Source organism: Sceloporus occidentalis, unplaced genomic scaffold (assembly GCF_023333645.1).
Source record: "Sceloporus occidentalis isolate IW3139 unplaced genomic scaffold, rSceOcc1.0.p SCAF_12, whole genome shotgun sequence".
In the NCBI taxonomy this organism is placed as follows: domain Eukaryota; kingdom Metazoa; phylum Chordata; class Lepidosauria; order Squamata; family Phrynosomatidae; genus Sceloporus; species Sceloporus occidentalis.
The window spans coordinates 23,368,839-23,394,781 of record NW_028316992.1 but is presented as its reverse complement, the minus strand read 5'-3'; the positions used below and the strand labels follow the sequence as shown (position 1 = coordinate 23,394,781).

Sequence of the window (25,943 nt, the reverse complement as noted above, 5' to 3'; positions counted from 1 at the left end):
ACTGCTCTATGATCACGTGGCCAGCATGATTGCACAGAACGCTGTTGTTAGAATCCTGAAGTATTCTACCAGATGTATTCTAACTGTGGATGCTGGGGGATGGGTTGCGCTTAGCATAGCTTGTAGAGATGGTGATATGTAGTGCTAGGCTGGACCAGGTGTGAGTTATCTAGTGTCCTTGAGAGGCTGGCCTGCAGAGACTTGGAATGCAGTTTCGTTTCTCAGGGGATAGGGATGGAGGATGGGAACTAGTGCTGGGAAGGAGGGGTCCTGCTGCGCTGGCTTTTGCTGGGGGTGGAGTGCTCTGGCTTAGGGGGACTTATGCATTGCTTTTGCTGGGAGGGGTCAGTCTCAGCTTAGAAGCTGGGTGATGAGGAATGGCTGATCTTGGAACCTTCAATAAAGTTCTGTTGTTTCATTAAACAAGCTGACTGGTTGATTGTCCAGGATTCTGGTCCCACACTCTGACAGTAAGCTGAGACTGACCACTCCCAGCAAAAGCAATGCGTAAGTCCCCCTAAGCCAGAGCACTCCACCCCCAGCAAAAGCCCACGCAGCAGGACCCCTCCTTCCCAGCACTAGTTCCCATCCTCCATCCCTATCCCCTGAGAAACGAAACTACATTCCAAGTCTCTGCAGGCCAGCTTCTCAAGGACACTAGATAACTCACACCTGGTCCAGCCTAGCACTACATATCACCATCTCTACAAGCTATGCTAAGCACAACCCATCCCCCAGCATCCACAGTTAGAATACATCTGGTAGAATACGTCAGGATTCTAACAGCTGTTTACCTTCTCACTGGAGTGGCACCTATTTATCTACTTGCATTTGTATGCTATCAAACTGCTAGGTTGGCAGAAGCTAGGACTAGTGATGGGACCTCACCCCATCATGTGGCTCCCAGACCTCAAACTGCCAACCTGCCGATCTTGCAATCAACAGAATCTTAACCACTTGAACCACTGCATCCTCTATCAGGTATTGTTCTTCCTAATTTTAGGTGGAATTTATTTCCCTGTAGTTTGAATCCATTGCTACAGGTCCTATTGTCTGGAGCAGCAGAAAACAAGCTTGCTCCATCCTCAATATGACACTCCTTCAAATATTTAAACAGGGCTATTATATCTCACCTCTTAACCTTCTCTTCTCCAGCTGAACATACCCAGCTCCCTAACTCTTTCCTCATAAGGCATGGTTTGTTTTAAGGCATTTAAATAAATAATTTAGAATTCCCTGCTAGAGAGTTCTAGTCCCCCTCTCTCTGAGAGGTTCCTCACAAAACAACAAATCCTAGGATTCTATAGAAAGTAGACAAGACAGATTATCAAGATACTATAATGTGTAGAACAGTTTTCAGGCATAAATCCAGTTGCTAGTTCCAACTAAATTAGACCCAAATAATCCATTCCTAAATGGCAAATCAACAGTTTAAATCTCATTGATTTAATGGATCTATTGTGGCAGGTAATAGCAGTCGATTTAATCTGGTTGCAAATTGATTGATTACTATAATCACTTTATGCAATGCACAGTAGTCAGTGTCTCAAGACAGTGCTTTTCCTCAGAATATATCAAACTCACACGTTTATGCCAAATGAACCTCATAATCTCTTAAGGCGCTGCAGAACTCTTGTTTGTTTTTGCTACAGCTAAAGCAACTATTCTAGCATTACTTCAGATACTGCAGTTTAGAATATCTTGTAGGTATGTAGAAAGTTCAGTTAGAGGAATCTCAAAACTACACAGAATCCTCTTGGCCATATAGTCCAATGCCTGCCTTGTAGCAGGAAAACATGGGACCAAAAGCATCAGTGACAGATGCTTCTCTAGCCTGACTTTTCCAATCCTTTCCATTATGCACCCCCTTCATGTACAACCCCCAGGCATCTTGTCCCATTACTGAGCTATTTTCATCCTTTCTGAAATGGTTTAACCTAGATGCATGCTGCTGTTTGCTTAGCTGAAGCTTCAGGTCCTCTTTCACAGTCAAAAGGCTAGATAGATTTTTCCATTTTACATTACCATGAAGCACTTTCTTAGATTTGCATTTTGCTTTTTGAGTGGGGAAAAAACCCCTCAAAGTGTCCCTGAACATTTACAAACTGTCATTGATGCACTGTGAACCATACATCTGGAAGAGGAGGAGGAGGCCAGTTCAGCTGAAGCAGGAACAAACATGTTGGTGTAAACACACTTTTGTTTGCCTTTCCATTTCTCTTGGAATATGCTCTGAGGCTCATGTAGTACTAGAGCACTGCTTGGTACTGAACCCAAGTTCTTTCTGAGATCAGGAGAAAAGCTTGAAAATGCCAATAGCAAAAGCAATTTCTCATTAGGGGACAGATTACCATCTTACCTAAGGGACATTGTAAAGATTCACAAGTTTTATTTGGCATAAGCATTTGGGGATTGCAGCCCATTTCCTCAGATGCATCTGATGAAGGGGCCTCCTGATTGTCTCATGACGCTGCTGAAAATAGCCCTCTGATACCCAGAAGTTGCTCACTACTGCTTCAAAGTACAACTAGACTCTGTTGTTGTTTTTGCTGCAGCAGTCTAACATGGCTACCTCCCCGAAAGTTGTTTCGTTATTGTGAAGGAAAGAGACAGTTATTTCTAAGGCACTGCTCCCACTGAGGATAATCTTATTTTATAAGAAGAGCCATGCTGGACCAGAGCAATGGCCAATCTGGTCCAGTATTTTGTTTACACCATGAGCAAACAGATGCCTGTGGAAGCCCAGAAACTGGAAATGCATGTAAAATCACCAGTAGTTCCTCATTCACTGCTTAGGTAGGGCTGCCAGTTACCTCATATCACAAATTATCTTCAAATGTCCTGATTAATCTTATGTCATCCCACATTTTCAGATGCATTTTCAATATCCTAGTTTCTTTGTCCTGCTCCCATTTCCCCCCTTTGTTCTCTGCTTACTTTAGTTGTTGCAAGGTTTTTGGCTCGGTTTTTGGCTTTAATCCCCTAAATGTCTTGGGGCCTGGCTATCTAAGGGCCCGAACAGACAGGCCAAACTAAAGCTGGTTCGGGTCACTTTGGAGGTATACTATTTAAATGATACATGTGTCCTAAGAGGCCAGAAGTCATGCCAAAGCCATGCACCTCCAAAGTGACCCAAAGCAGTTTTATTTTGGCCTGTCTGTTCGGGCCCTAAGAAACCCAAGACTGATAAATCTCCCAAACTATGTACAGGCATGTTTGCTTGGAACAGGGTCTATGTCTCTCTTGTTGCACATGCTGCAGTCCTATCTACCTTGACTCCTTGAGACACTTTGTTAAAGTGTACGCCAGCTAATACTTCTGCATATTACAAATGCAATATGAATAGTCATTCTCCCTGCTATATCACTCTTAGGTCTAACTCTGCTTACACAGAAGTTATCTTCTGCGTATTTGACACAATTACACAGCCTTTATATTAAATGAGCATAATGCAACAGCTCACGACCTCCACATCTGGGATTCTCCCTCTGTTTACCCAGGCTGAATCCATTCATAGCCCTTGGTTTAATCCCACAGGCAATATCTTCCAAATAATCGGCCTTTGCTTTCAATCTCTTGATCTAGTCATGTTCCTCAAATCCTCTCAGGCCAAGAGCAAAGCAATCTTTATGGCCTCGTTTCATGTTTTTGTTTGCTTTTAATCTTTGGAAATGTATTTGGCTGGATGTGCTCTGTAAATGTAGTTAAGATTAGTTTGACTCTCTAATTAAGCATTCAAAGCTTTTACATATATGGCATTCATCTGTGTATATATTCAATATTTGCAAGTTTACAGTTTATTTTTTCTGAACCAGCTTGGATATATGTAAGACTTTCATGATTTATTACATATTCCAGCAGTCCTGGGGAATGCATTTTCACGTTTTCCTAATTTTAGCCTGGCTATGTTTTCACTGACTTGATAGCAGGGTCTAATTTGTACTGAATTTTGGTGATAACTTCAATGTTTCTGCTTTTAAATTTGTACGTTATCTGCTGTGGTATGCGTGTATGAAATGGGACAGGAAGATGTGATACCACATAGATTACTGGAGACATGCTTTCTGTGCAGAATTTAAATGGTATTAAACTCTAACAACTGTTATTTTTATAAGTGTCTGTTGAAAACGTTATTTGTGGAGAAAAACTAAACGAACATTTTAAATTAAATGAGTAGAAGTTGTGTTACTTTTGCAAAAACTGAAGTTATGAGTCAGACCACATCTCATACCCAGCTGTTCTCTCATCCCTTGTCATAAATAGGGATATACAATTCTGTCAGTCTTATCGGGCTTCTATTCCACCCCGCCAACAGCATCAAATGTATTTTGACTTGGCTCTGTACCAATATATGAACCTTCCCATGTCTCTTTCAAGGACATTTGTATGTATTTTCATGTGCATTTTTAACATGGATGCACCCCATCACGTGCCTACCTCTTCACCCCTGTTTAGGTGACTGCATCAGTCTGCTGGACAGAATGGAGGAAGGAAGCCTATCAGAAGAGGAACTGGGCACAGACCTATGGGCAACATGGAAGCCAGACAGGAATCACAGCTGACCTGCAGACCATGGATGCTCATATGTGTTGAACTGAAGATTGGAACTGGAATTCAAAGGGCAGAGTCCAATTGGTGACATACATTATATGGGTCTATGAATATATATCGTATATACTCGACTATAAGTTGACTTCATGTACAAGTCAAGGGCAAGTTTTGGGACCAAAATTATGGATTGTGATATGATTCGTGGATAAGTTGAGGATAAAATTTAGGACCATGCAACAAAGGATGTAAAGGATGAAGTTTATTGTCTTCATACAGAAATGTCTTATTCAGATCCTTCTAAGCCCAGTTCCTCTTGGCACTCTTTTAAGAGGAAGCACCAAAGAGGTGCCACTACTACCATTTTTCCACCCAAGAATTCTAAAAGGCCAGAAGCAGCATCATGGTGGAAAGAGTAGAAGGGGTTGGTGCTTTTTTGGGGTGCTCCCAGGATGAACTAAGCTCTTACCTTTTGTCACTCTACTCAGAGAAGGAGAAGAGTTAAAATACACTACTTACATTGACCTGTGAATAATTCAAGTAAGCTTTTTGGGGTCCAATTTTTGACTAAAATTTCTAGACTTATACATGAGTATATACAGTATGTCCTTTTAAGTTAATCGCACAAGGTGGTCTTGAACACACATCTGCTTGAAAGGGTAAGTATGTGCTCTCTTGACCATTTAGTGGCCAGGAAAGAATAGTTTGAAGGGAGGGTGGGAATGGTCATTTAATGGCAGGGGGAGGATGCAGGGTACCCACAACTGCAAGGAAGCAGCAGCTGTCAACTTCCTAGATTTCAACCCTCTCAGAATCTGGAATATTTGAAACCTTGGTCAAAGGGATTAATTGATTGGAGGTGGGGGATGAGATTGACGGAGGAGACTGAATGAGCTAGAATAGGGAAGGGAGATCATACATCTTTGAATTTTCCTTTCTTATACTCCTTCTTCTAAACAAATGTATCATAGTTATCATGATGGTTACATGACAGAAGGAAGATTATCCATCATACAGAATATAATCCTGGGTAAACTTCCCAACCTGTTAACATATCAGTGAAACCTTGGTTGATGATGAGAGAAAGAAGACTGCAGAATTTCTCAATGCTGATGCCATGTGAGATGGAAGGTGGAGTTGCTGTGCTGTGTAGGGATTCCCTCTCCCCTCTCCAGGTGTCCTACTGTACAACAATTTCCAAGAGCATGCCCCTGATGTCTAACTTTGAGACAAATTTGGGATTCTGCTGGTTTACAGGCCAATTCACTATCCAACAGTCTACTTTTTAAAGGTGACTGAGATAGCCTTGGGGGTCTCAAGCTCACAGACTGCTTGCTTCAAACTCCCTCAACTGTTCAAATTTCATATTAAGTTATAACAACCATGGGCCTGTTGTTATCTGTCTCAGTAGCTGTGGAAAGTCATATTCTTTATTTGGCATCAGTGTTAGGGACGGGAGCGGGGTATCTCTGAAGCCAACAGATCCTGGCTGATCAGGTCTGGTTAGTACTTGGAAGGGGGACCCACAGGAGATACCAGGTGCGTCAGGACACATTTCAGAGGAAGGAAACAGCAGACCACCTCTTTATCAATTGATTATTGCTCAAAGTTCCTTGCCTAAGAAAATCCTATGAAATTTGTAGTATTGCCATAGTTAGCTGGCAACTTGAAGATGCATGTGCGCACCCCCTCCCCACAAACACATAGAGGTTAGGGGAAGGTGATCTGTAAGTAGAGGTGAATGAGAATTCATCTTCAGTTCATTTTTGATTAGAATTTACCAAAATTTGCAAAGTTAGGTAATAGTCAGAAATAGAGTATAAAAAAATGTGGGAGAATCCAAAATCAAGAGATTTATTCATTCAGGCCCAGGGCTTTGAGTGTTTAACTCCTAAAAGGCTGGGTTTGAATCACTGCCTTTCCAGTCTTGTTTTTGGTGCTGAATTAGGGCTGCCCTCTCTTATAAGGCTCAACTTTAGCAACTACCCTGTTTCCCTGAAAATAAGACATACCCATAAAATAAGCCGTAGCAGGATTTCTAAGCATTTGCGCAATATAAGCCATACCCTGAAAATAAGACATAGTGATAGGCCCGGCACGGAACGGAAGCGGAAAGACTGGGGCCAATGGTTCTAAAGGAAATGGAGTCCCAAGAAATTCAGGATGGAATTCTGGGCTTGGAGAGTTATGATGATGTTCCAGAAGAAGATGACTTAACTATACTGTACAGTATTTGAATAAATGTAGATTGTTGTACTATACATAATAAAAATAAGACATCCCCTGAAAATAAGCCATAGTGTGTCTTCATGAGGAAAAATAAATATAAGACAGTGTCTTATTTTCGGGGAAACATGGTATACGGCAGGCTTATTACTGGCAATAGGCTGTACCTATTGCATTTGGCCAGTGCAAAGAGTTGAGAATTCCATTGGGTTTGATTTTATCAGAACTTTGTGAAAATATTTTATATTAAAGGTGAAATCATCTTGTAATTTAAAACATTCAAGGTGTGGGGGAATGAAATTAACAGATCTATCCATGTCTATTTGCAGGTAGAGTAGGGTAGTTCAGCAGATTATGTAGAAAGAGATCCTGGTAGTTTTAGACTTCCAGGAACCTCAGCCTAGTGCGATATTACAAATAAAATTATTTAATTAGGTTTTTGCTGTGATATATGATGCTTTATATGACTGGTATATTAATACCATTCACATAAAATATCATATATCACATCAAAATATGTTTTCACCCTTAATGTAAAAATATTTTAACAAAGTTCTAATAAAAACAAACCCAATGAAATATTAATACCATTCACTTTGAGTGTGAAAATTAAATGGTGCAAAATGGAACACAAATAGTTTAATGTAGCATAAATATTGTACTTGAAGGAACACTTCTCTGCCCAAGAGCTGAGATTTGCTGAAGAGGCCTTCCTCCAAGTCCCACAAGTGAGAGCCATAAATCACAAGTGCACATGGGACAATAACTTCTCTGGAGAGGACACCTGTTTATAGAGTGCCCACCTCTTGGAGGCCTGACTGGTGCCAACACTTTCTTCTTCTAGGTGTCAAGTTAAAACATGCCTTTTTGTTAAAGCTTTTGGGGCCTAATTTTTCTTTTGGAAATGGACATGCACATGGTTTTAAGTGGGTTTTTTTTTCTGTTTTAACTTGGTAGTATATTTAATACAATTTTATTCCATTTAGAATATTTTTTTAAAAAATCTGTAATGCTCTAAATTGTTCAACTATATGTTGCCCTGAAATCACACCGCAGAGGATAGGATAGAAATATTTTAATAAAATAAAATAAAATAGTAAAATAAACCTTCTGTCTGGAAAGCACATGTTTTCCACTGAGCTATGTCTCCTCCCTGGTTATGCAATTCATTTGTTTGAATTTACATTAAATTTGAATTGAAATCCACATCTACACTGCCTATGGAGAGTGACTAAGCCATAAGATATAACAGCAGTTCTCCTTCTGCCTTTGAGTAACAGTCAAGGACTTTCTTCATACTTGTGTTCCTTACCCTCAAGCGGGCTTTCAATGCCAAAGAATAGACTAGTGACTAATTTCTTCTTTATGTACTCTCATTTTATGACTGGATCATTCAGTAACCTTTTGGACTCAGTATGGAGTTGGACCTGGATGTGCTACACCACCATGAAGGAATGCTGTTGAGAGAAAGATGATCTCCCAAAAGGATAAGTGATATTGGTTAATGGAATGTCTGACCAGTTACAGGTAACAATTTTATAAGGCTGTGAAGGAATTACTACCCTTACTTCATCTGTCCTGTTCGGCGTCACTTTTTGTTCCAGGTTTGCTCTTTTTAACTTCCCCTCCCATCTCATTTTGCTTCTAATAAGAAAGGAAATAACTATGCCAGCTTTGGGTATGCCATCACAGTCTTCCCTTTTAGGTTGTGAGCTGGGAAATGGGTTGTGTGGGGGATTTTATGGCTCTTATTGCACACTGTGAAACAGGTTATCACTACTGCAGTGAACATTTCTTCCATCTGCAGGCCTCCTTCTGCACCTATTGAGAGAGACAGAGAGACCTGAAATGTCCTATGGGTCCACTCTCCAAATGACTTGAACAGCTCAGCAGCCTCTCCAGCACTGAAGCTAGGATCAATGTATGTACACTGTCTCTTTATTCTTCCTTCTAAACCATCCTAATGCTACGCTAGTTGGAGATGATGGTGATAAGAGCCTTAATCTCACACATCTTAGTGGTAATACACTGGGTAAAGTTAAAATGGAATCGATAATTAAAGGATACACAAAAAGGATAGCAGCATGGCATAGTGGTTTGAGTGTTCGACTATGACTCTAGAGACCAGGGTTTGGTTCCCTGATCGGCCATGAAACCCACTGGGTGATCTTGGGTAAATCACATGCTCTCAGCCTCAGGGGAAGGCAATGCCAAACCTCCTCTGAACAAATCTTGCCAAAAAATAATAATGATGATAGCTTTGCCTTAGGATTGCCATAATGACTTGGAGGCATACAACACACAAGCACACTATAAAAGAGATACAACTGACCAATAAAACCATTCCCATGCCATTGCTAATCTTCCTCATGAACTAGCTGAAAACTGTTCTATGCAAAAACAGCACTGAAATCAAAATATTTTTTTAAAAAAAATATTCTGTCTTTCCTCACAAAAAAAGCCAATTACTGTTAATTGAAAATAAGCTTGATCTATGTAATGGATATTAGACCATGTTGTCTCCGTTATGTTGCTAGCAATATATTGCTAGCTAATGGATCTCACAAAATACTTTGTGTGCTCTCCAGTATCTAAAGCTTCATAAACTGAGCACGCTCCATTCTGACCCTGACAGCAAGCTCTAAAACTGTCACTCCAGATCTCTTTTCACTTCACCTAGATCTCAGCCTGAATTAAAATCAAGAGGAGATTTAAAAAAAAATTCTTTAGGAGCAATTCAGAGCACAGCTAATTCTGTGTTACTCCCATTTGTTATAAATTTGATTTAAGAGAATTAAACTATATATTGAATCAAGGTCTTTATTTCTTGGGCAATGCAGATTTTTTTTTAAAAAAAGGACCTTTAACATGATACAAAGCATTAAATAGATTGTTTTTCAATCATCATTTATTTTATTAAAATATTGACATTCTATCTATAAGACTGTGTAAAAGTGTAAAATAGAATGTAAAATATGAATACACTCTTATATAAGAATGTAAAATAAAATCAATCTGATTAATTTCAAACAATTTAAAACAGTGAGAAATAATTTAATCACACTGAAAGCAGTTTGACAAGTTGACACAAAGCCTAAAATCAGTTAAAACAGTTTAAAGCACTTGAAAAACACACATTTGCAGGTTTGTATGACATCAGTTAGGCCCCAAAGGCTTAAATAAAAAGCCCTGTTTTTACTGCATTGCAATATGACACAAATTAGGCCCCTAAATGGAGGTTGTTCCACCGCTGGAGAGCACCATCTTCCACTTTACTGTCCCAACTGATGGGACATAGAGGAGGGCCTCTCCAGTGGACCTTAACCTCAAATAGTCAGATACAGGAGGAGGTACCACCTAAAATGTCAAGGCCTCATGTCATATAGGGCTTTATAGTTATCACCAACACACTGAATTCAGACTGGAAGGACAATTTAACTATTAAAAAGATCACATTTCACATTGTGGAGGTGGGTTGTCTGAAAATGAATTCATTTCAGTACAGAAGTTCCCTTGGACGGTACAATGTTCTCAGGTAACTAATGAATTACTCAAAATAAGTAGGTTCATGGCTGAACAGTACCAGTTCAAATTTTACAGCTCTCTTCCCCCTTCTCTTTTCCTAGAGTAACTTATCTATGGGCGTATTCCTGTGGAATCACAAATGATAAATCAGTACATTTTGCTTCTTTTCACATCAATTTTTCATAGAATCATAGAGTTGGAAGAGACAGCAAGGGCCATCCAGTCCAACCCCCCTGCCATGCAGGAAATCCAAATCAAAGCATCCCCGACAGATGGCCATCCAGCCATTTTTTTAAAATCTAGTTTTCCCCTTCAGGTTTCTGAAATGTGTGTATTTCGTTGAGTTTAAAAAAAACACAAGTGCAACAAAATTTGCAATCTGTGCTAATCACACTGAAAGGGGACAGCATGTTGTGCCTACAAGTCAGTTATTAAAGATAAGGAGGCTGTTAGGAAATAAAATAAAATGTGACAACCTTACTCCAGCATCACAAACATGGCTGAAATTAAATTAAAAGGAAGATTCTGAGGCCTAAACATTCAAACATCTTTTGCCCGGATAGGCATATCTGTGGTCTGCTTTCTTTTACATTTATTAAAAACAACAGTCTGACGTTCTTTGGGTTGCATTTATAATGACAGTAGTGGAATAAGAAAGTTTTTATAAAAATGGAAGAAAATGAAATACTCATCCGTCCCTCGATTATATACAGTTTCCCAATGGAGTATGCATTGAATTAAGTATGCACTGAATCTACTTGTATGCATCTCAGTCTAGCATGCACACAGAATACAACCTCCCTAAATAATGTGTGCTTTGGTTGCTGCTTCAAGTCATTTTTGACTTATAGCAATTCTCAGGCAACCCTATAATTGGTTGTGTTTTCCCCCCAAGATTTCTTCAGAGGACATTTGACATTGCCTTTCTCTGAATCTCAGAGTGTGACTTGTCCAAGGTCATCTGAGGGTGGTGGTCATCCATGGTCCAGTACTGATTTGAGCCCTGGTTTCCTGGAGTTCTAGTCCAACATTCAAATCACTACACTGTGTTCTATGTGCATAACATCCATGACAATATGGCTAGGCTATTGCAAACCAATTAATCCTGGTTTGAATCTCACCCTTGCCACTAGTGATCTCATGTTCATAAAGGAAGCCACTCTCTTTCAGACTCAGCTCCCTGCCGAAATGTGGGGATGATCATACTACTGACCCATTAAAACAAAAATTAAAGATCTCCCCACCCCACTATTAATTCATTCACTTTATTGACTGGGAGAAGGAGCTATACTTTTAATATAATGTGGATAAAAGGTGGAAGATGCTGATCATTCCCCAACTATATGTACTTCTATTATAGAGTCATCATTGTTTCTTTAAACAATGATGACTGTATAATAGAAGTACATATAGCTGGGGAATGATCAGCATGAGAGGTGGAAACAGTAATGTGGAAGTTGAACTACTCAAGAGAGGAAGTCTATAGCAGTCAATGTCAGGGAGTATTTTAATGATTTCCTTTTCCTTTGCAGATTGCCATTCTAGAGGACAGCAAGGTCAGTCTCCCTCCTCCCAATTCCCTCCCCTTTATCCACATTTCAGGTCACTTGATTATTTCTATCAGGATACTGATGTTCAGAAGTCTGTATCCAATTCACTGATTTTCTACACAGGCTGACTATTGTTACTGATAGCTAAATAGGTCTGTCACCAGACACCCCCCCCATGCCAAAGGCACACATATGTCATTGCTCAAAGAAGAGAAATGGAGTGTATCTGTATGTGTATGATAGATGTGTGGGAGCATGAGAGCAAGAATATGCCCTCATACTATTGTTAGTACTGTGAAAATTATTGCAATAAAGGTTCATAGTGTGTTATGGCTTTTGTCGTTGTTTTCTGAAATTTACTGTCTTTATCCTTCAAAAGCAGGTCTTCAGGCATTTTAGAATGTTGTCAGCCCTACACTTTGCCCCTTCCTCAAAAATCTGACAATATTATCAAATCTCACAGATTCTCAGTGATATTAAACCATGATTTAAATTTTAAAAAATGCTAATTCTGTGTGCTAATATTGTAATATACTATATATCCTAGGTCTTTCTTCTCCACTTTTGGCCTGGAAACAAGTCTTTGTTTACAATATTTTAAATGACAATACAATCAGTGATACTTTGTAGTAATTATTGTAATTTGTAGTGATATCTTTTTTATGGAGACTATTGATTCAGAGAAATATTCAGACATTGATTTTTCTGTGTAACCAGCGAAACATCATCAATTTAATTGCATTCTGTAATGAGAAATGCAGAAGTCATGGATGTATTTTTTCCATGACACATAAAGCGTGAATTTATTGCATAGATGATCTCTCTAACAGTAGGAAATACTTCACTCATGAAATCAAAAGTCTTTGCCCATGAAAACAGTATTGATAACCATAAGCAGTAGTTCATTCTCAAAGGAAAGTACATTCTATAAGTCAGTGTATATGTTACATTTTATTCTACTAAGACAGCAAATCACCATATCTGGAATCCTATAAAACAAGATATGATATGGAAGCCATTTTCTATGCAGATTATTAAGGTAACTTGTGATTTCATCCATTTTCATTCATTCATTTTCAGATCGGAGTAAACAAAATGAAACCCTTATTCCAAAAAATAAAGACTATAATAAGAAATATAATTATGATTTGAACGTGTATATAAATATTCATTTTGTTTCGAAGGTTGGTGTCCTAAGTATACATTCTACAGGACATACTCTACTAAATGCAGTGGGATTTCCTTTTCTGTAAACATATCTAGAATCTTACTATAGCTTTTCTTATTTTACTGAGAACAAAATTGCATCCTTTTTGGCCCACTGTAAGTGTATTTACAAGACAAAGTGATACGTAACATTCAGCCAGTTTGGACATATTGTAGGCACAGCCACCAATAGGAAATGAAGTTTTGAAAAATTATGTTTGAAAAATCATAAAGCTGCAATATTAAACATATGCATGTGTGTTAATGTATATGCCACATGTCAATTTATGACAACTTCAAAGGATTATCTTAATGGGGGGAAGGGGGTAAATACCAACGAGATCAATGAATATTTTTGTCAGAATAAACATGCTTTTTATTGCACCTTATACCTTTACATTTTCTGTATTTAATACTTAACGGCACTTAACAGGAAATCTAAGAAATGAGAATTGTACTTTTTTATTGAGAATATTTGTCTTCTTTTAATATTAAAAAAAACTTGCTAATATTAAGGTTTTGTTCAGATAAAACAAATTAGTTAGAACAGTATTTTTACCAAAGTGGAAAGAACTTTGTACCAAGTATTTCACTTTAATGCAATACATTAGGTTAAAATTGGAAATGTAAAGGGTATGCTAATATGTTTTCCTGCTTTTTAAATTACACGACATTGCAGACCACTCTTTACTTAATATTCCTATGATGCTATAACAGTAATGCTATAATTGGCCAATGTTATATAATAGTCAGAAAGTGGTGTGTTTTAAAATAACGTGTGCACTATGAAATGCTTAATGAATATATATATATGTGTGTGTGTATATATATATATATATATATATATATATATATATATATATATGAAGTTACTGCATTTATTTTGATCCACAGGACTCCTAAAAATCACATCCTAGTTAACTGTGCACTGATCAGAGGAGATCCGTAAGACCTGATATATTTATTTATAACATAATGTATTTCTCCAAAGTTAATTAATTTACAGTGGGATGTGAATAATTCAAATTTTAAATTTACATTTCCTTTAGAAGTGACATGGTAGGATATATGACAGATGTCAAACCCCATTTTTATAAGACTATTTGGGTTTACACTGGTCAATCTGGATAGACATAATGAAAACTACCTTTCTCTTACTATTAATACATATGCTTTCTTCAAAAACTTGCTTTAAAAATGTGATATTTTCATTATAAAAATATTAAGAGAAACAATAAAATATTAGATCATTTATTTTTTTACTTTTATTCCATACGAATAAATTAAACTTACAAATGTTCCATTGCTGCAACCCCGCATGTATGTGTATACACACACACACATGTGTATGTGTGTCTGTGTGTAATTTTCAGAAGAACAGTCGGTTAGGTTCTATCATCATAATATATTTTTTGATTATCACTATTATCTCAAGTATTTGATGCAATGGAAAATGTATTTCAAGTGTCATACAATCACATATTATCAAAAGCAATGGCACTTATCAATATTCAAGGTATCTAAATTAACCAAAGTTTTGTTCATCTTTTTTCAAAGAGAAAATATTAAATTTGTTATGCCTTCTTGTATTTTTCCTGTCAAGGCAAGTTCTTGAGAAGATCTCTCAATACCTCTCTTAAAAGACTTTAGGGCTCTTTAATCTCATTTGCTAGATATTATCTTCGTTATACTTTATGTTTCACACTTAGAAAGGAAACATTTTTTTAAAAGAGCTATTGTATTGTACCAAAACAATTATTTTAAATCTTCTTACCTCAAAAAAGCAGCTTTGGAAATGATTTAGTGTGATGTGGGTCTCAAACAGATGGTCACTCTTTCCACGTTGAGAAATGATGAAAAATGCGAATGGATGAAATTACAGTGATATCTTGTTCAAATGCATAGAGGTCTAAAACCTCATTGGCCTCTGGATGAGAATCATGTGACATGGGATGAAGTGCATGTGACCTATTTTCTCCTAAATCCTTTCATTTCCTTGAAATGGAATGCAACCAACAGTGATGGTTCTGTAATTTTGATGACATTTCTAAAAAAGCCACTGAGCAAATCAGTTGCCCTCAGGCCACAAGGCTTCAGAATAGAGGAGTTCCCAATGATCAGGAGGATGGATCTAGCAATTAATCAATTATTACTCCTTCACCATTTGGAATCCCAGTTTTGTTTTGTTTGTTTAAAGGACAGATGGCGAACATACATTCTGATCTTGAACACATGTGCATATATCAATTACAATATCCAGGCAGTTTTAGCTAAATCACATGCTTTCTCATATGATATTCTGCATCAGTCAGTGTATCTTACTGTAGATGCCTATTCAATTATGTAATTATGCCAGCGCTTGTAAGTCGCTAATAGTGATATAATATGATTGCAAATGCACCACGGGAATTTAGGTATACAGTCGCCCCTTCTTGTACACTGATTTTTTATACACGGGTTCAAGCATCCACGGTTTGAAAATGTTCAGAAAAAGTATGAATTTCAAATTTCAAATGTCAAACCTTGATTTTCCATTTTTTATAAGGAACACCATTTTGCTATGTCATTATATTTAATGGGACTTGAGAATCCATGGATTTTGTTATTCAAGGGGGAGCTTGGAACCAAACCCCAGCATATAACAAGGGTCCACTGTAATTTCTTTAACAGTCTAAGACGCGTGCCAAATTATCTGAAGTTATCAAAAGCAATAGGTTGAATGTTATTGGAGAAATAGAACTAAATCTACACTAGAAATAATGTAGAACTTTCAAATGCTGCAACTGGGGCACAAATGTAGTACCTGATCCAGTGGTACTCAGCTGGTAGATCAGTAGAATCTAGTATAACTGTAAGGAGGCGATCCCCTTCACTTTGGTAAACTCTCATGAACCCCCCAGAAGTTGCTCTGGATGCCTGAGAAACTCTTGGGAGCAGTATTTTTGGGAGCATGGAGGGTTTGTTGGAGAGGGGAGAAGGGAAACTTCCAGACATTTCTCCTGAAGAATGTTGGATTTATCTTAACAATACTGGAATGATCTGAGCCAGGTTATGATCCAGCATGTGCAGAAGTCACATCTTCATTAGGAGATGACTAGCAACCTGAATTTGATCAAAACATAGCAGATCAATGTTGGCATGAAGATAGCTATCAATGGGCCCTATACAGACAGGCCAAAATAGAGCTGCTTCAGGTCACTTTGGAGGTATGGTGTTTCAATGATGCATGCGTCCTAAAAATCTGGGAGCTGCGCCAAAGCTGCACTCCAGTCCTTAGGGCTGGAGCGTGGCTTTGGTGCGGCTTCTCGACTCTTAGGGCGTATGTATCATTTAAACAGCATACCTCCAAAGTGACTTGAAGCAGCTTTATTTTGGCCTGTCTGTATCAGGCCAATATTTCTGTTCATCAAGCAGAAAGTGCTATGGTGGATATAGACCTGCGCAAGAAGTTGGTCACCGATAAATGTTCAAACTATCTGGTTCCTAGGAATTCCCAGTATAAGAGGAACTCCCTTCAGACTTCATCACTAGCCAGAGAACCCAGGGTGCTGTGCAACATTTGCTACCTTAGAAATTATTTGAGAAAAAAGTCTCATGAACAAATAATTATTGTTTCCCACATTGTTATATTTCCAACCATAGTCCTTTAACCAGAGAAACAGATGTTACAATAACCATCTCATCAGGTGGTTATAGCAGGCGGTGAAAGGCATAAATGGAAGCCTTTCTTATCCATGTGTCAGTGTAAAAACAAATTTCCTATGACTTTCCCATTCCATGAGCTTCCTTTTTGTCCACATAAGCCCCCTGATTCATTTATCACAACCATGCTGCACTTTAATCCAACTTGAGGCTAGATGGCCTGTCTGTCATAACATGATTACAAGAGGTAATCATGTCAAATGCTGGTACACTCACAAACATAATTAATGTTGTGTATGAGTTGTGTCCCTTCGACTAGGTTCCAACTTACAGCAACCATAAGGTGAACCTATCATGGGATTTTCTTGGTTAGATTTTCTTGGAGATTTGCCCCTGCCTTCCTCTCAGACTGAGAGAATGTGCTTTGCCCTGTGGCTTTACATGGCCACATGGGGATTCAAACCCTGGTCTTCAAAGCCCAATGCTCAAACCACTACACTGTACTGGCTCTGAATTAATGTTATTCAGAATTAATGTTACAGAAGCCCATTTGAGTTTTTGCTTAATTCATGTCACCAGAACGAGCATTTGTGTGCATAAACATAAGCCACAAATATAAAAGTACATGATGGCATTGTGCTAATCTTGATCATGGATGTGCTATTCTATTAGGTTAATTCAAACAAGGAAGCCACTCTGTTTTTTTCAGAGTAAACATTAGAAAAGGACAAAACATATCCGTATACAGGATCCCATTTGCTTTACATGTATACAAATTGTTCTACTTTGCAAAAAGTTATCATTACAGGTTTTTATTTTTTAAACAAACTAGTAAAGACACAAAATCCTATGATAGGTTCGCCTTATGGTTGCCATAAGTTGGAACCTAGTCCAAGGGACACAATTCATATACAACATCAATTAAGTTTGTGAGTGTGTATGAACACAATTTGCATTGTGACAAACCAGTTTCTTTACTGGTTTGTCACAATGCAAATGGGCATAACAATAATTTCTGAAAGTCTTGGAACATGCAAAGAAAGACTAACCACACTAAAGATAATTTACCTTATTTATGTTTGAAACTCACTCCAGAGCTCTGTTCTACCCCAGGCTGGACTGCACTGAGGGCTCATGATGTTCTTTGATCTCTCTGTACATGTGATTAATTTCTACTATTATAGGGCACTAAAGCTGGACGAAGAGGTAAAGATTCCTTGATTGTAGCTAAATTTAGAAATGGAGGCAATACTATAGTGTGGTGGAGTGTTTTGAGTATTGGTCTATAACCCTGAGAAATCAGGGTTCAAATCTCCATCAGCCATGGAAATCCATTGGGTGACCTTTGGCAAGTCATGCTCTCTCATCCTCAGAGGACGGCAATGGCAGACCCCATCTTGCCAAGAAAACATTGTGATAGGTTTTCCAAAAGGTCACCATAAGTTGGAAATAATTTGAGGGAACATAATAACAATACTATTTACTGTGCCATTCCAGCATGTGAATAGGACATTTGACTCTCCCCCCTTTCTAAACAACACCGAAAGGCTCTTTTCCAAACAGCCTTATAAAGTATGGTGTGACAGCAATAAGGCATTGATAGTGCTGGTTTTAGAGTACACGTACTGTCGTAAACAACAGTTTGGTCAATAGAATTTTTCCATTCCCACCCTTTACTTGGAAACAATGGAGTGCTATCAATAATATTAAATAGCAGCCTGAAAGGACAGATAGCGGCACTAACTCAGAACCCATGCTGTCCTTCAGTGAAAGGCACTGGGCTAAATCAAGCTCCAAGTAATCTGCTAAATAATTATATAAGAAGGGAAAATCATTTTAGTTTCCTCCCTCCCTAGCAAGCCTGCTGGATTAAAAGATAAAAAAAAGAGTGCTGCTTAGATTAAAGCCACTGTGATGCTCAAGAAGAGGGTGTATTTAGGATAAGGCAATGTAGGAAGATCATTGTAACTTTCACTCTGGCATGTAGTTTATTAGAAAACTAATGGAAACAACAGGTTTTAAATGACAAACCTTCCTTTTTCAACTGCAAAGACAGCCACCTGACTCACCAGGCTGCATTACTGGGAGGCAACCTGGCATACCTCTCTTGGACAGGGCTGGGTTGCCAGATGCTCTTTTCTTTTCTAAGGATGGGCGGTTTCGGGACCCTTGTGCATTCTTCCTGGTCAGGAGAACCTTAGAGGACTGGAGGAGGACAGATGTGGGCGTGCGGATGGCAGGAGACCCATTTGTTTCATGCTGCTTGCCAGGCTCCCTGATCAGCTTGACCAGGTTTGCATATCCAAGAATGAAACCAGCCTTTTCAGAGCTGCCTTTGTAACTGCATCATTTGGGGCCCTGAGGGTGGGTGAGCTCGTTCCCATTTCCAAATCGGACAGCACCAAGCAGGCCTTGCAGAGGGAGAATGTTTTTTTGTTTTTGTTTGAAACACTGTTTGCTAAGTTCTTTGCAGGTCCAAGTGTGACCAATATGCAGGAGATCCTCCATAGTGCTGCAAAGGCTACACGGCTCTCACTTGTGCTCAATATAGACCTTGCACAAATATGTGACATCCCGTTATAGAGGTGACGGTCCTTTGTTCACTCACACTGATGGTTCTCCATTTACATGCTTCCAGGTGGTGTCAGTACCTCACCTGGCCTTGCAGCACGTGGGACTGCCTTCAAAGGGCTTTGGGGGACATTCCTTCTACATTGGAGCCGCTACCACCTCAGCAGGATGTGGCCTGCAGGTGGACTCTATAAAAAGACTGGTCAGATGGAAATCTAGGGCCTACATGGGTTACATACACCCAGGAATACACTTGTGCTTGGGGCTTTCTTATGGTCAGCTTCATGAGTTGGTGGAAAGGCATCCCCAAAAAGGGGGGGGGGGGCAGTATTCAGTGGTGGTAGCATAGATCTTGGATTTGGTGGGCATGATTTCCAGAGCTGTGTAGCACTGGATCAGGAGTCCAAAGAGGTCCTGGGGGCACTGGGAGTGTTGCGGATTGCCATTGCAAGGGCAATGCCAATTCAGCATCCCCTGGTGAGAAGGGGTAGAGATCTGCACATGTGGTCGGTTACCAGAGATGCGAGTGGGCGATTAACCAGTTACCCCTTTGTCATCTCAAAGCTTGGCCATGACCAAGCAAATTAGTTCATCGATCAATATCGGATTGGTCAAATACATATGCAGACCTCATGATTTGCAGGCCAACCCTACATTTCAGCCATTGTCAATAAAGTTGTGGCCTTTTCATACCAAAGGAGTGTTTTCTCTCGTGGCTTCCCTTCCATGGCAAACAGGAAGTACAACTGCCTCTGGGAAGACATAGGCATGTGATAGAGCATGTGGCTACACCTACAGTTTTGGGGAAAGATAGAACTCAGAAGAAATGTTGAGGAGGGGACAATTGATGTAGCTGATATGCATCTTGGCTATATTCCTTAACCACCACATGTTCCTTAACCACAAGTGGTTCTAGGCCTGTAAGATCCTCCAAACTGGATTGTTCTAGGATTCCCTGCTTTGTGAAGAAGCACTGTGGATTTATGTCTGTGTGCATGTGAACCAGTCATTCCCACTGGTGCCAAATGTGGAGGTTGTGGCTGGTGTGCACATCAATGTGTGGGTGGGGGGCATTAGTTGGAGGCCAGATCTCACTGGTTCCCTCGCTGGTATACAGAAAGAGTGAGTAGTGCCAGATGGCTCCTCTTTGCTATCCATGGGGTTGAATTGATTGACTCTTTTCCCCTGAAAATAAATGCTTCAGGATTTATTGAGGGCACATTCAAGCCCCCACTTCTGTCCCCCTTTAGTATGTTTGTCTGGCCCAATACAGTTCTGGCAGCTACCTTACCAACAGGCAGCAGCTATTGTACTAACAGATACGTGTTAGATAAATATGATGACATCACTGGTGACGATATACCTATCTTCCGCACGTAAGTGTGCTATTTTCTGACCATTCAGCATGTGTGTTTCTGACCATCCAGCGTGTGTCCAGGGGTGTTGGTTTTTTTTTAAATTAATGTTTCACTTTCTTGCTATTCCAGGAACTGACATTCCTTGGCTGTTGCACTCACCTTCACGTTCAACACAAAACAAAACAAGCAATGCATAACACTTAATCAGTACGAATATGCTTGCCTTTTGAAATTCATATCCAAAAATTAATAAGGCAAATTGGAGATGACAGATAGTTACCAGGAAGGTCCAGTCAAAATGAACTCTAGTAGCTGAGCAATCCAGCACAGAAAGCATCAGATATTGTCCTCTTTGTACCATCCTCTATGTGAAATTCCTCTTTGCCCCTAGCAAGGTTGCGCATGATCGCATTGGGAGGGATATTGCTCTCTGACTAATTATTTCAGAAGGGCATGAAGAGGAACTAGGAAACAATGGGGAGAAAGAGAACAAATGTTCAGGATCTCTGTTTCCCCTTAGGCCCCCAATACCACAGAAACAAATCCACTTCCTAAATCAATACAATTAAATATTGGCTCACCTTCAAGTTCACGTTAAGCAGAAGGGTCAAATGAAGACAGTAGAGGGACAACCAACCACGGACATTCTGGATATCAGCACAATCAAGTGAGGTTCAAAGCACAGTACTCACTGGCAACATTTTGTGGTCATTCTTTGGGATCAACACAACAAAACTACTATTTTATCAGTACCTTCACCCACCAAATGGGGATAGGCCTGGGGGTGGGGGGTGGGGATAAAGATTTACCCCTTTGCCAGGGGTGTTTTTTCCTAATAAAAATAATTTTTCCTAATCAAAACAAACAGGCTTTAACACACAAATTCCAAGACACAATGTTTCAAATCTTGTCTCTAAGGTGGATGCATATAAGTCTTATTTCAACTGTGGAGTAGTGCTTAAGCCACAGAAGAAGACTGAGGTTTCTGATCAGTTGATAGTTCCACAGTCAGTGACCAGGATTCAAAAGTCAAGTCTTCCTTAGCCAATGCTAGCAGAATCAGGATTCTTCCTCCTCCCTCTACCTCCCACTCCAGTCCTCTGTGCATATATTTGGGGGCCGCAGGAAGCAAAGGGAATTGCTAATGTTGATGCAAGCTGTAGGATTCAATGGAGTCATAGCACTGGATCCTGACATTTACCACACACAGGGCAGCATAGTGTTCCTGTTGTGATTTGCAAAAACGTGTGTTTGTTATCAAAAATCAGCAGTTGATAATCTATGTGTTTTAATTTTATTACATCAAAACTGCTGTTGAATATAGTGTTTTAAAACAACAAGTAATTTTTCTTGGTAATTGATCTGCAAATATTTTATTATTACATGCATTAAAAAAATCTATACATTAATGGTGCCAGAACATTTTATTTCTTTCCTTACCTACTCACTCACTCTGACCTGGTGATTTTTCGTACTCTTGCTTGAAACAAGAATACTGAGACAACAAGAAGAGATATTAATAATGAGCTACATGGGGACCTCATGGCAACAGCACAGTGTTAACAGCATCTGGATCCCACAGTGACATTCATCTCAAATACAGCCAGAAGGAGTTCAGGTGTGTGCAATATGTTGAGGGCTGAAAAGCTCCCACATGCTTTTTTAACGCTTGCCTCATTTTCTGGGGTAAGCTCCAACATGTTACATTTATCAGGTCTGAAGGAAACAATTCTTTTTCTGCCAGGGACCCTAAAGGCACCAGATCATCTGATCTTGGAAGTGAAGCAGTGTCAGCCCTGGATAGTACTTGGATGGGAGACCCCTGTTAAATACCAGGTGCTGTAGGCTACATTTCAGAGGATGAAAGTGGCAAAAATACCTCTGAGTATTCCTTGCCTTAAAAAACAGTCTATGAAATTCATGGGGTCTTCATAAGTTGATAGGCAATTGGAAGGCATGTACTAACAAAAATGAAAGGAAGGCTGTATTTGAATCATTTTGGAACAAACAATTAGACAATTTAGATACTAGAATAACTATAATACGGTTATTAATATTTTGCCTGTCTCTGCACAATGGGATAAACAGTAAACAAAATAGCAACACTCCAACAACACACACACACACCATAATGACACAGAGTATATTTGAACAGATGCTCCTCTTTGGGGAAGGAAAGCCAAAGTATACTGGCAAATTCATTCTATTCTGGGATTTTAGTTTGAGTCAGCAAGGAATAAATATATCTACGATTTCTCCAGGGTTTTATTTTGCACAACCATAATTTTGGCCCCAAAATCTGCCTTCAACTAATAAATGAGGTTGACTTATAGTCAGGTATATATAGTATATGTATAAGAAGAAAATACAAATAATGAAGGGGACATAAAAAAGCAGAAGTGGTTGTTGCAGTCTTTGTGTGTGGATAACACACAGAATTCTTTGCAAAAATGTAGTTGATACAGACTGCCAGTTAACAAAACATGATAGATTAGAATCTAGAAGACCTATGGAAATATATCTATTTTAAGCATAATTAAGGATTATTAAGTGTATGTCTTTGTAATAATGTAGTACAACCAAGAAACAGAACTTTGTGTAGTGCAATGCAGATGAAGCCCCAAAACCATGAAGGTTTGGCTTTCACTAAGTTCTAAGGGATAAAACAATCAGGAACACAATTGCAGCAGAGAAGTGGGACAGGCTTGTCTCAGATCCTGTGTCATCACCAGCATTTGGGTTGAAAGGCAAGAGTGCCTCAAGTCTGTCCTGAACTTTGGATCAAACTTAACAATATGGGACCAATCCATTTCTCCACTCACAATGAGATTTCCTCAGAAATATGGGCCTTAATAACCTCGAAAATCAGGTCTGCTTTTACCTTCCAATAAACAATCACAAAACAAAGCACACTAAATGCCAGATATTCAGCTGACGGAAACCATATACTATGATAAAAACATTTTTCACACCTTTGAGGAACACATAACATCATCCGCAGTCTCCAGTTATAGACACCTTGTTTTTTCATGTATATAGGTCGGCCATTTCCTTTGACCAATAGGAAACAAATACATGGATTTGAAACAGCAGGATTTGAAAATAAATCCTCTTTGTTCCAGATTCTGAAAAACAACAAGGTGTTGGGCAGATATAGCCTTTTACTGTATGAATGAATAGGGGCCATATACTCCTTTTCATGGCTTTGCTCCCATTTGCTAGTGCCAGCGTTCTAACCTGCACGTTGTCTCTACAGGGGGGTTTACTTAAAAGAATGTACTCCATCTACCAGAAAGACTCCAAACACTTTCATTTCAAACAGGCTCAAGGTGGAGAGGAATTTGCTCTTCTGCCTAAAAGCCCTCTCTGAAAACCCCCAAAATACTATATAGTAATGGTCTATTACACCACAATATACAACACAAACTAATCCAAAATATAATAAATCCAAGAGGAAAAGCTATTGAAAAGAATAAGAGTGCATTCTGAAAGAGTCCTGGCTGCTTCAGGGCTGTGGTCTCTTACTAAGGAAACAAATCACTCCTTCCCACCCCTTCCCCTTCAAAACTCCCCTTTTCTCTCTCTCTCTCCCCCCAACTTAGCTGTTCTGCTGCACAAGTCCAGCTATTTGACCTGGGCTTCAAAAAGCTCTCTTCCCCTACTACTTTCCAAAGAAATAACACAGAGTAGTCTGCCTAATGAACGAGCCATGGGGCATAGTTTTCTCAGTTTTAATATTTCTGTCCCTGAGGCAGCAAGCTGTCTTGTTTTACTCAATGTGACAGAGGCAGTGCCTGAACAAGTTACAGTGGTCCCTTCTTTTACACGGGGGATCCGTTCCGCCCCCCCCCCCCTGCATAAAGGAAATTCCGCCTGTGCTTGAGCCCCATTAGAAGTAATGGGCCTCATGCTCACAGAGGAGCATGTGCACCATGGGCGTATGCACCATTTCTCCTTCCGGCACATGGCCCGTTTCTTCCGCCGCTGCTTTCAGCATCATACGCAGGTGCATTGAATTATGAATTTCATCCACCAATCCAACTCACTAAATCATATGTTTAATTTTACCATTATTTGGGGAACCTACGATGTTTGGGGAAATCACTAGGAAAAAGTAGGAAATTAATAGATTACCAAGCTCTCAGAACCATTATTGAGGAGATGGCTTGAATTCCCAAATGAAAACCAAGATATTGTTAAGGAAAATGCAACATGGGACATACAGTAGAAGAAATAAAACATGTATGTGAAAGTCACAGTGACTAAGCAAAAGCAATTAAGAAGCCACACAGGTGAAAATGCTAATGTAATTTAGAAGTCCTGAATGTCAAGGACAGAATTATAGAATGTACAATTGGAAACACCTGAGATTCATTAAGTGTACAAGGTGAAATGATGAAATTCTTAATTATGGGTTGAACTATGAGAGCCAATCAAAATGAATGTACACGCCCACTGGGTGGAAACTGACTAGTGGGTGGTGTTTAACAATGGCTATAATAATTGCTATGTTTGCCAATGCATTTTGTGGGTAGTTGTTGAGTAGTTTGGAAATATAGTTGGAGTTTTGGAGATTGTGATTTGTGAGGGCATTAGTATTTGTATATAGTAGAATAAAGTAGATCTTTTATATAAGACTACTGAGTTGTCTGGTGTCTTGAGTGAAGATACAGGAGCCAGCAGGATCCTGGAGAAGTTTGAAGACTTCTGAGGAAGAAGAGTGAGAAGGCTTGGAGAGTTTGTCAGGGTCTTCAGCCTATTCTCTGAAACTCTGCTGCTTTGTAGAAAAGCACTAACCACTGATCAAAGCTGGTCAGTTCCGCTGCATAACAAGGTGGTGAGTTAGAGCCAGAGGTGAAGAGCTACAACTCCCATCATCCTTGACATACATGGCCAAGAGTATGATCTGGATCAGGATGGGAAAAGTTATTAATGAGGAAGAACACACACGCTAGGAGAGACTGCAGCAATTTGCTTTTGCCTGAGTCTTTTGGGAAGGGCAAGATTCTGCCCTGCTACCTTACCTGAGAAAACTGAGTGCAAACTATGGGAACAGACGGGCAGCACTCTTCTCTAGTACATCCACATCTCAAATGAATTACTTTTCTTCCTATCCACTTTCTTAACTGTCCAGCTCTCACATCCATACATGGTAATAGGGAATACAATGGCTTGTATGGTTCTAACTTTTGTGCTCAGTTGTATGTCTTTACATTTTAGGATCTTTTCTAATTCTTTCATAGCTGTCCTCCCCATTCTTAATCTTTTTATGATTTCTTGACTGCAGTCCGAGCTCTGACCAATGTTTGATCCCAGG

At 39.3% G+C, this 25,943-nt stretch overlaps 1 protein-coding gene across 24 annotated transcripts in view; it reads right to left on the bottom strand.

The window, feature by feature from the left end:
• LOC149305383 (poly(rC)-binding protein 3) overlaps positions 1 to 15,043 on the bottom strand; it is an 89,578-nt gene extending 74,535 nt beyond the window's left edge. For 7 of the 24 annotated variants that reach the window (XM_089477755.1, XM_089477760.1, XM_089477757.1 and 4 more), the window contains exon 1: positions 14,830 to 15,026. The gene's annotated coding sequence lies outside the window, so the exon portion shown is untranslated. Of the gene's footprint in view, positions 1 to 14,829 lie in introns of all 24 variants that reach the window. The other 17 variants (XM_089477752.1, XM_089477753.1, XM_089477765.1 and 14 more) reach the window with 6 other exon arrangements.
• Between the last annotated feature and the right edge of the window lie 10,900 nt (positions 15,044 to 25,943).